The sequence below is a fragment of the Hylobates moloch genome, unplaced genomic scaffold, assembly GCF_009828535.3.
Source record: "Hylobates moloch isolate HMO894 unplaced genomic scaffold, HMol_V3 SCAFFOLD_4, whole genome shotgun sequence".
In the NCBI taxonomy this organism is placed as follows: domain Eukaryota; kingdom Metazoa; phylum Chordata; class Mammalia; order Primates; family Hylobatidae; genus Hylobates; species Hylobates moloch.
In genome coordinates, this window is record NW_026652279.1 from 147,865,921 (window position 1) to 147,875,501 (window position 9,581).

Here is a 9,581-nt window from a genome sequence, read left to right on the forward strand (position 1 = left end):
CACACACACACACACACACACACACACACACACACACACACACACACCAGTCTCGAAGAAATATTTTTTAGTATTGTAGAGTTCTCCACAAGTAGGATTTAACATTCAATTGCAGGGACCTCTAACATAATGGAATTACATACTGTCATGGATAAATAGTCTTTGTCAAAAGTCCCTCCAATATAAAGAAGGAATGTAACCTACCAATATTTTAACAATCAGACGCACAGGCATTTTAGATAATGTGGGAGCTATTTAAGAAAAAGGACTCTTCATAAGCCATTTATGTAATGGAAAGAGATGTTTCAGAGAAGCCTGGCAACCAAAGGCATCAATAGAAATTGTATATGATCAAGTTTCCTGGTAGATGTAGATGTTTTATTACAATCGCATTATTGTATTGCAGGTAGTAATGACAATGTTGTCTTTCAAATCAATTTGTGGAGTGATTCTGATTGTCATTATTAAAGTTTTCTATGAGCCCTTATCTCTAGCTCTATTAATGATTCTATAAGCTTTCTAATATATATTAATCAATACATTTTTCCAAATAGCAAATTAGAATAGCCTGCTTTGTCTGCAAGTTAGAATCTTATTTGACACTATAATCAGTAAATACAATTACTTTATGAAACAGATCATCATAAAAATGAGAATAGGTGTTGGTAAACTAAGCTGGTTGAGTTTAAAAATAATTTATATAAATATATGTAACCATGGTGTTCCATGAAATCTTCTACAATGACCACCTGCACTTATTGAAAGTGAAGTCCATCTTGAAGCTAAAACCTTAGTTACTAAATAGCTGTTGTCATGGAACATTGTGAACCACAAGATAAATATAAGAACCGTGGGTTGAGTGGTGCTTGTGATTGCACTGAGAGCTTGAAAAAAGTACATTATATGCCAAAAGTTTTAAATTCTCAGTTCAAGGAAAATCAACATTTAAATAGATGTCCCAAATGAATCACTTTTGTCTAATTATCATGGAGTTAAAGTAGCGAAAAAAAATATAATCTGACCGTGTACATTATTAAATTATTATACTAATCAAATTTACCACATTACCAGTTCTTTTATATGAAAAATAGAACATTGATCATAAACCAATAAGGAATGAGAATTAAAATAGGGACTTTGGAGAGGATATGGGATACGCAGAGCACCCCAATTCCCAAACCAAATTGAGCTGTCCTTATTAGCCAAAGCAGCCTTTTCATTCTTGTTGAGGGAGAGGCCTCTATCTTGTTTGGGGACTTGTAAGAATATTGCCCAAGGCAATGACTTTTCAAGGGGAAGCTAATAGCCCTCATTTTGTAACAGTGAAACAAGGAAAGGACTAGCCTAACTCCATTTTTATTCAAAGGGCCTTTGCTGGTCCCTGCTGGTAGGTTAGGATAATTTTAGACTACTGAGATAATAAGCAGTAATGGCAATCATGTAGTTTTTAAAAAATAACTCTGGAATTAAAGGAGACATATGAAAACAACTATCTTTTATTAAAGATTTAGAAGTGAATTGTGACCTGACTAAGGGCAAAGAAGTTCCCAGTTTCCTCAGACCCTCGCTGTCACCCAGATATCTGTAGTCATCAGTTGCCTCTTGATGTCAACCCCTGCCTCTTCTGTCTGTCCTTAATGTAGAAAGAGCCTAAAATTTGTACTGACTTAAGATCATACTTTTGAATTTTAGTTCATGATCTTTTTGATTTTGCTGGTTTTTCTGGGCAAACCTGCTTTTCCTCCCACTGACACAGGAGTTATTAAGAAATAATTCTTTAGGCAGATAGTAAATGTTTTCGGTGGAAATTTTCCTGTAATAAGAAACAAACCTTAAACCATCTCTTTTCTAACATAAAAGGCTGCTTGAAGGGCCAGGCTGGCAAGCTTTGATATTCAAATGCCAGCCACTAGAAACTGGGTACACTCAATGTGGCAATTCCCGTTGTCCTTTCCTTCTTACCAGGTGTACCAGGTGTCATGGCCACCTCCAGATAACACCATGTGTTTGAAACATCATGGTGACCTGCATTTGCATATGAAAGGACTAAGGTGGGAGGGCCACATTTTTCACGGGCTACCTAAATGACACACTTGGTCAAACCAATCCCCTGAGCCTTATGCAAAGCAGACACAGCCTCCTCCAGCATCCCAGTATAAGCAGCCACTTTTCCGCCTCTGCACTTGGGGTTTTCTGTTTGTTCGAGTCCCCCCTCCCTCTATCTCTGTATGGGGGACCTGTTTTCTTCCTTCTTTCTTGCCTATTAAACTTTGCTCCTTAAAAGCACTCCACGTGTGTCTGCATCATTTTATCCAAACAGGCATGAGACCAAGGACCCTAGTGTTCCTCCAATCATCAGAGCCATATCAACACCAACCCTTGTCTTTCAATTGTGGTTTTTGAGCAGCAAATGGCTAAATCTGATTTTGGTTACAATTTCTCAGCTCTCTCAACTTTTTTTTTTTTTTAGTTCTAAACATCCAGAGAAGCCTAGTTGTGAAGTAAAGTTTAACATCTAAGTCCAATACTAAGTGACGCTTTAACATCTGTTGAAATCAGGAGGGTCTCAAATGGCGTAGCCACAACTTCCTCTCCTCCGCTCATGTGGATAAAGTCTCCTAACCAAACAACTCTCCTTATCAACAGGACCAGGTGAAGTTCCTGCTTATCCCTGAGCACAGAAGGTTTCAGTTTTCTGTCAGACCATAGATCAAATGAGGCAATCACATTTTTCCCAGGGAATGAAAAAGGATAAGCACCCTCTTGAAACTACAAAGCCTGCTTTCCACAGCTGCTGCTTATCCACTCTGTTTCAAGGACACCCCCATATAACCCTGCATGACATGCTGTGCCCTTCTCCCTGGGACTGTGAGTCTACGTGACTAAAACACTGCTATTCATCTCATCTGTCCAGTTGCAGGTCTCATGTGTTGAGTCATTCTCATACCCTGGAGTGGGAATCCCTTCCTCATGAACAAGAAGAGAAAATGATTGAAACACTATTGAATAAGACTAAGCCAATAGGCGAAATACAACAAAATAATTTGGTTATTTAAAAAAAAAAAAACATGGAAATTTGTTTAATTTTTTTTTTTTTTTTTTTTACAAAAAACAAGGACATGTTTTGCGATATATTTTTAGGGAATTACATTTTAAGTTTATGTTTAGGGCACTAAACATAAGTTTAGATTGTAATGAATTCATTAATATGCCTGCACTATCCAGAGATTCTGATTTTTGAAACCCGTACTTGATGGTGGCCAATGGGAAATGAAGGTGAAATGCTAGATATGTGTTTGGTTTTATTTTGCAATACATAAGAATTTATCCTAAGTACTGCAAAAGTGGAAATTATAAAGTTATTCACCCATTCCCTCATTATGGCCCTGGAGGAGAACCACAAAAGCCTTGTTTCACTAAAACACAAAGAAGGACATTGGTGAGGAAAAGGTCAGTTTATTTGAAAAATACTCTGTTGGCTATTCATCTGTAGGCCAGAGATGATTCTGCGATGGAAGTGGTTTCCCAGTTTCAATAGAGAAGATAAGATATGTGGGTAGTACAATCCAAGTAGCTGTAATTAACCTTCAAAGGTAAGGTAGGAACAGTAGCAGTAATTGACTGTCAAGGTGGGAATTAGAATAGTTTAAGCTGCAGAGATTTTTGATTGCTGTTAATTATTTATGGCATCCTCATGACTAAAATATAAAGAAAGTTTATGAAAGCCTCATGAGATCTATGAAATCAAACTAATTTGATTCTGTTAAACAGAGATTTGGCTTAGGCCAATGCAGTGTATAAAAATCTAGACCAGGCCGGGCGCGGTGGCTCACGCTTGTAATCCCAGCACTTTGGGAGGCCAAGGCGGGCAGATCACGAGGTCAGGAGATCGAGACCACGGTGAAACCCCGTCTCTACTAAAAATACAAAAAATTAGCTGGGCGTGGTGGCGGGCGCCTGTAGTCCCAGCTACTCGGAGAGGCTGAGGCAGGAGAATGGCGTGAACCCGGGAGGCAGAGCTTGCAGTGAGCCGAGATTGCGCCACTGCACTCCAGCCTGGGCGACAGAGCGAGACTCCGTCTCAAAAAAAAAAAAAAAAAAAAAAAAAAAAAAAAAAGCTACACAGAGGGGAAGTCGATGTGAAGAAGGAATCAAGAGTGCAATAAACCGAAGGATGCTGAAGACTGCCAGAACCTGGCAGGGGCATGAAATGAACCTCCCTGAAATCCTCCAGAGAACGTGTGGGCATAATGACACTTCAGTTTTGAAGTCCTAGCCTCCAAAACTGTGACGGATTAGTTTTTTAAAGCCATTCAGTTTGTGGTAATTTATTACAGAACCTTAGGAATTTAATACAGGTATTAGCAGAAGATTAGATAGTGGAGAAAAAAATCTTATTTACAGCTATAGAAACTATCAAAAATGAAACAAATACAAAATACAAACAGACAAAATGAAAAAAAAATAGCATCGGTGAGTTGAAAAAAAACTTTAAGATAAAACAAAGATGTCCTCAGGGAAAGGGAATGACAGAAAAAAATCTGAGGAAATAGATATTAAAATATTTCCTAATTTGATAAAAACAATGAATCCATCTATCAACTGAGTAACACCTCAATGCACTTTACAAATAAGAAACAAAGAGAATAATACATGAACTCAAAACATAACCAATTTCCTTAATACCAATAATGAAAAAATATCTTTAAAACAGAGAAAACAGAAACATTGTGTACAGAGGAACAAAGAACAACAGAAGATTTCTCACTGAAAATAATTCAAAACAGAAAACATTACATTAATTTTAGTAATAAAATCTATTGGGAATTAATGTTAGTAAATGGTCAGATAAGTTTTAAATTGTATAAAATCTGATTATAATTTGGTGATATGCTTATAGATTTAAAATCTGATTATAATATGCTATTTTCTTTACATTTTTAACACATAGTTATAATGTAGCATTATGTTTATATTTGTACAGTTTAAATGAAGGGCCGATGTATTACATGTCCCATTTTTTAATTGTTTATAACAAAATTTAATTTAATTTTATAAGTTAAAATTAATTTTCTTTTGGAGACTGCACATTGTTCTAATGAAGGATGTAATACAGGCTTTTCGTATTAATCATGAATTCTTCCATATCGCCTATGTCCATGTGCATATATTAAACTGATAACATGATATATAAGAACTCTGAAATTAAATGTACACATGACTAACATGGCATTATCACTAATTTTCACATGTGCAAAATTTCTTTTGTAAGTGAACAGCATTACTCTGATACGAAAACCCAAAAAATACAGCACAAAAAACCCACTACAGATAGATACCCCTAACTATATCGATTAAAAACTTATCAAAAACAATTAGAAAATGAATACAGAAGTATATTTTTAAATACAATTTCCATACATAAAAGGAATGCATTATCATCCCATTTTTTAACACCAAATATTTAAAAAATGATGTATACGGCTGGGTGCAGTGGCTCACTCCTGTAATCCTAGCACTTTGGGAGACCAGGGCGGGTGGTTGAGGTCAGGAGTTCGAGACCAGCCTGGTCAACATGGTGAAACCCTGTCTCTACTAAAAATACAAAAATTAGCTGGGCATAGTGGCACATGTCTGTAATCCTAGCTACTCGGGAGGCTGAGGCCAGAGAATTGGTTGAACCTGAGAGGCGGAGATTGCAGTGAGCCAAGACTGTGTTCCACTGCACTCCAGCCTGGGAGACAGAGGGAGACTTCATCTCAAAAATAAATAAATAAATAAAATAAAATAATAAAAAATAAAAAAGATGTATACTCCAAGGTCCAGAATTTATTAAATTATTAATTTTACTGATATATCAAAGACATTCTTAAAGAAATCACACACCCCATACCCATTACAAATGTGTGTAATATGAATGCTAATACAATTTGATGTGTCGCTGCCTTGATTTTTGATAAGGTGCCAGTAGTTTTAACCACCATTCACTTTGACACCACCAGTATAAATGTCAACAGAGTAGAAAGGGCAAGTAATGTGTTGGTATTATTATTAAAATAGTTTGCCCTCAATAATTTTTAAAGAAATTAATATTTCCTTTATGTGAAAATACTTACCTGAATCTCAGTAATTTGATCAGATTGAATTTAGATCAGATTGAATTGTTTTTATTTATTCCCTACATTCTGATGAAAATATCTGTAATTTAAAAATAGCAGCTTTAATGTGTCTGCTTTACACAATTTTTTCACATTTAATATATTTGTCTATCTAGACAAATCTGCACATATGCATGGGGGGGTACATGGCATACTCTTCAAAATGTTAATGCTTTTTATATCTGAATGGTAAAAAGTGTGCATTTTTTTGTTATTGCTAACATTAGCAATGAGTATTTTTCCTGCCGCATGTATTAAAAATAAATATCTTTCAATTTTACAAAAATAATATCATTGCATAATAAAGTGAAAAAGACCCTGGAAGAAAACAGCAGCAACAGTTCGTAATGTGTAACAGCTACTTTGGGTCAGAAGCGTTGTGGGAACTTGTCAGCCCAGCAGGATTGTTTTAGTTCCCTGATGTACTGAAGAGTCTCACAGCTCAATTCAAAGCTAGCTGTGTCAAGCCCTTCAGACTTGTTTCTCATTTAACAACTGAAGTTATCTAAATTGGTCTATTCCCACATGCCATACTATTTACTAGGCACTTTGTTAGGCTCTAGTGATGAAGAAGTCAAGTAAGATTTTGTCCCTGACTGCAGAGAGCTTGTAACCTAATTTACAAGTCTAAATGTAACTTCTAAGCCTTATGGTGCCTTTCAGTGTAAAAAGGGGTTGACAACCTTCTAACACCTAATGCAAATTGATATTCATAGTAACACTGCTTTTGGAAAATGAGGCAATCTTGAGATCTAGTGATCTATAATTAGTTACCATATATTGTACATTTTCTGCATATCAGGCATTATGATAAGTATATATAATAATTAAAAAAACAATTATTTTAAATTTGTAAATAGCTTCTGAGATACATTTGAACTTCTCAGTTTTATGTTGGTGAAAACTGAGGCTTAGAGAGAAAAAGTAATTTTCCCAAGGTCTCCTATACATGCCTGGCAGATTCAGATCAAGTGACTCACTCCACAGTCCAGCCTCTTCTCCATTCTATTATCCTGCCTTTCTGCTTAGCTAGCTAATCAGAGGCAAATCCACTTATGATGATGAGAGTTAAGCTATCTCCCAAATATTCCCAGAAATAGTGCAGATTTGTTTTAATCCTCAACTCAATACATACCGGGAACTCGGACTAGACATAGTCTGCAAAAGCAGGTTTATTATTTTGATTGATGCCAGGTGAGTATCAGGGGTTCTAAGACCCTTCTCTGAATTATATGGAGTATAGCTCACATTATAATGAAGGTTGCTTGACAATTGTCCCTTATCAACGTATTTCTAATAATCCCCACAGTAGTTATATTTTTGAGAAACTGAGAAATAGCAATGCTGTCAGACATAGATGTTTAGAAATGATGTAAAACTAAAGATAACATTGAAACTAGGAAAATCACAGTTTAATTCTTACTTAGACCTGATTTTCTTCAATTGGATTCGGAAGCATATGCAATTAACATAGAGTTTGTTGTTTATTTGCTTATTTTTGGTTGGTATCCATTTTTTTTAAAATCATCATTGCTTTTTTATTCAGAGACCATTGCAGAAACTATGCTTGACATGAATGAAATTTATTCCTAGATCTTGCAAATTGTGGTCTATGGAAACTTTATGACTAATTCAAGCTTGGTTTTCACTCTTCTTTGGCTACAGCTGGTTTCTTTTCCTTGCTGTTCATGAAATAGGCCTTGATTTCTTTTTCCTTCTGACTTATTTATAAGGTTCTGCCATTTGTGCAAAATATGTGTTCTACAAGCTATTTAATGGCCAGCACAAGATAAACCTGCCTGCTGATGTCTTCTCTGATTTATCATGACTGAGACTGAGTTTGTCCTTACTTTAAGCCTATTACCACATTCTCAAAACGTTGACATTAGCTTTGAAGTCTAAAGTTATTTCACATGTGTTTATTTGATCTATTCTAATACATAAATTCTTTTTGATATCTATCTGCTATCTTATACTGCTTTATGCAGTCAGGGAAAATTCAATAGATTCTTAGGAAGTGTTGTATGTGAGATTTATTAAAAAACAAAACCAAAGAACATATCCACTTTTACAATCATCCAAATTTATGCTAAATGTTCTATTATTTTTATTATAATCCAATTCTGTTTAGTAAAATCACACTTTTACTTGCCTCACATTATAGTTTACAAACTAAAGCATATATTATTTCAATTTGCCTTAGCTAAATTTCTGGAAAATAACAAAGGTGGATGTCACTTTTTCCTAATTTCGTGGTTGAAAGAAACAAACTTAAAATGTTAATAGATTTGTCCGAAATTATATAAAATTTAGGTTAAGAGTCTGGTTCTAGAAATCAAATCTTTCAATGTCAAACCTAGTGTTGTAATTTACCTTGATGTTTTCTACTTCTTAAGGCATATGATCATATTATTTTAGTTTACTCATCACTCAGCTTATAAAATATTGAAAAAAGTAATACTTCATGTTGTCTTAAATCTTGAAACTGTGTATTATACACATTATGCATCTGAGTCAGTAAAAATCACAGTGATGAAGTAAATGTTATTTAAACTTCCATCATGGGTTGTAGCCTACTTCATTACAGGCCATCTATTCCCAAACCCTACAAAATGATTTCTCCCAAATGTTAAAACTCTTGTCAGTCCTTTAGCATTCAATCAGTTCCATTTGCAGTAGATGTAATCCAGAAGCCAGCCTTTATTTTGCACTTCTAATGGTGAGAGTGAGATGTGAGAAAACTGTTATTCTGCAAAAGTGGCCCTGGATAAGTAGGATCAAAAAGAACTGAAAACATTTGATCTTGGAACAATGCAAATCATTTCCAAAACAAAGTTTCCTGCATTGACAAGTACATTTACAGATTCTCACCTTCAGTTTTTCAATATGTATTTATAAGACATAATACATGGGATAGCCCAGATAAAAATCTTTCATATCATTTCTGAATCTGGGCTATCTCATGTATTATGTATTTATAAGACATGTCTTATAAATACATAATACATGAGATAGCCCAGATTCAGAAATGATATGAAAGATTTTTATCTGAAAACTTTTTTTCAAAAATTTCCAAATTGCTGAGACCTTGCAATTTTAATTTTTATGGAAGCCAGTTATTCTGTAGGACAGTAAGGTGTTTGTTAAGGTTGACAGTGTTATTATCTATTAGAAAGATGTCAGCACTTGGAGGCAGGAAAAGGATTTTGCCATCAAGTAAATGAGATATACAAGTGTTGTAGGTCTCCTGGAGAAACCTAAAAAGCAAAACAACGTCCACTCTCAAGAAGCTCTGCCTAATACAGGAATTCATGACAAATGTAGATACAGAATCTACATGTTAGAATGATGCAGATTGGGTATTAGGAATGTTTAACTGAAAAAGAGCTTCACTTCAATATTAAGGTATGTGGAAAATAATTC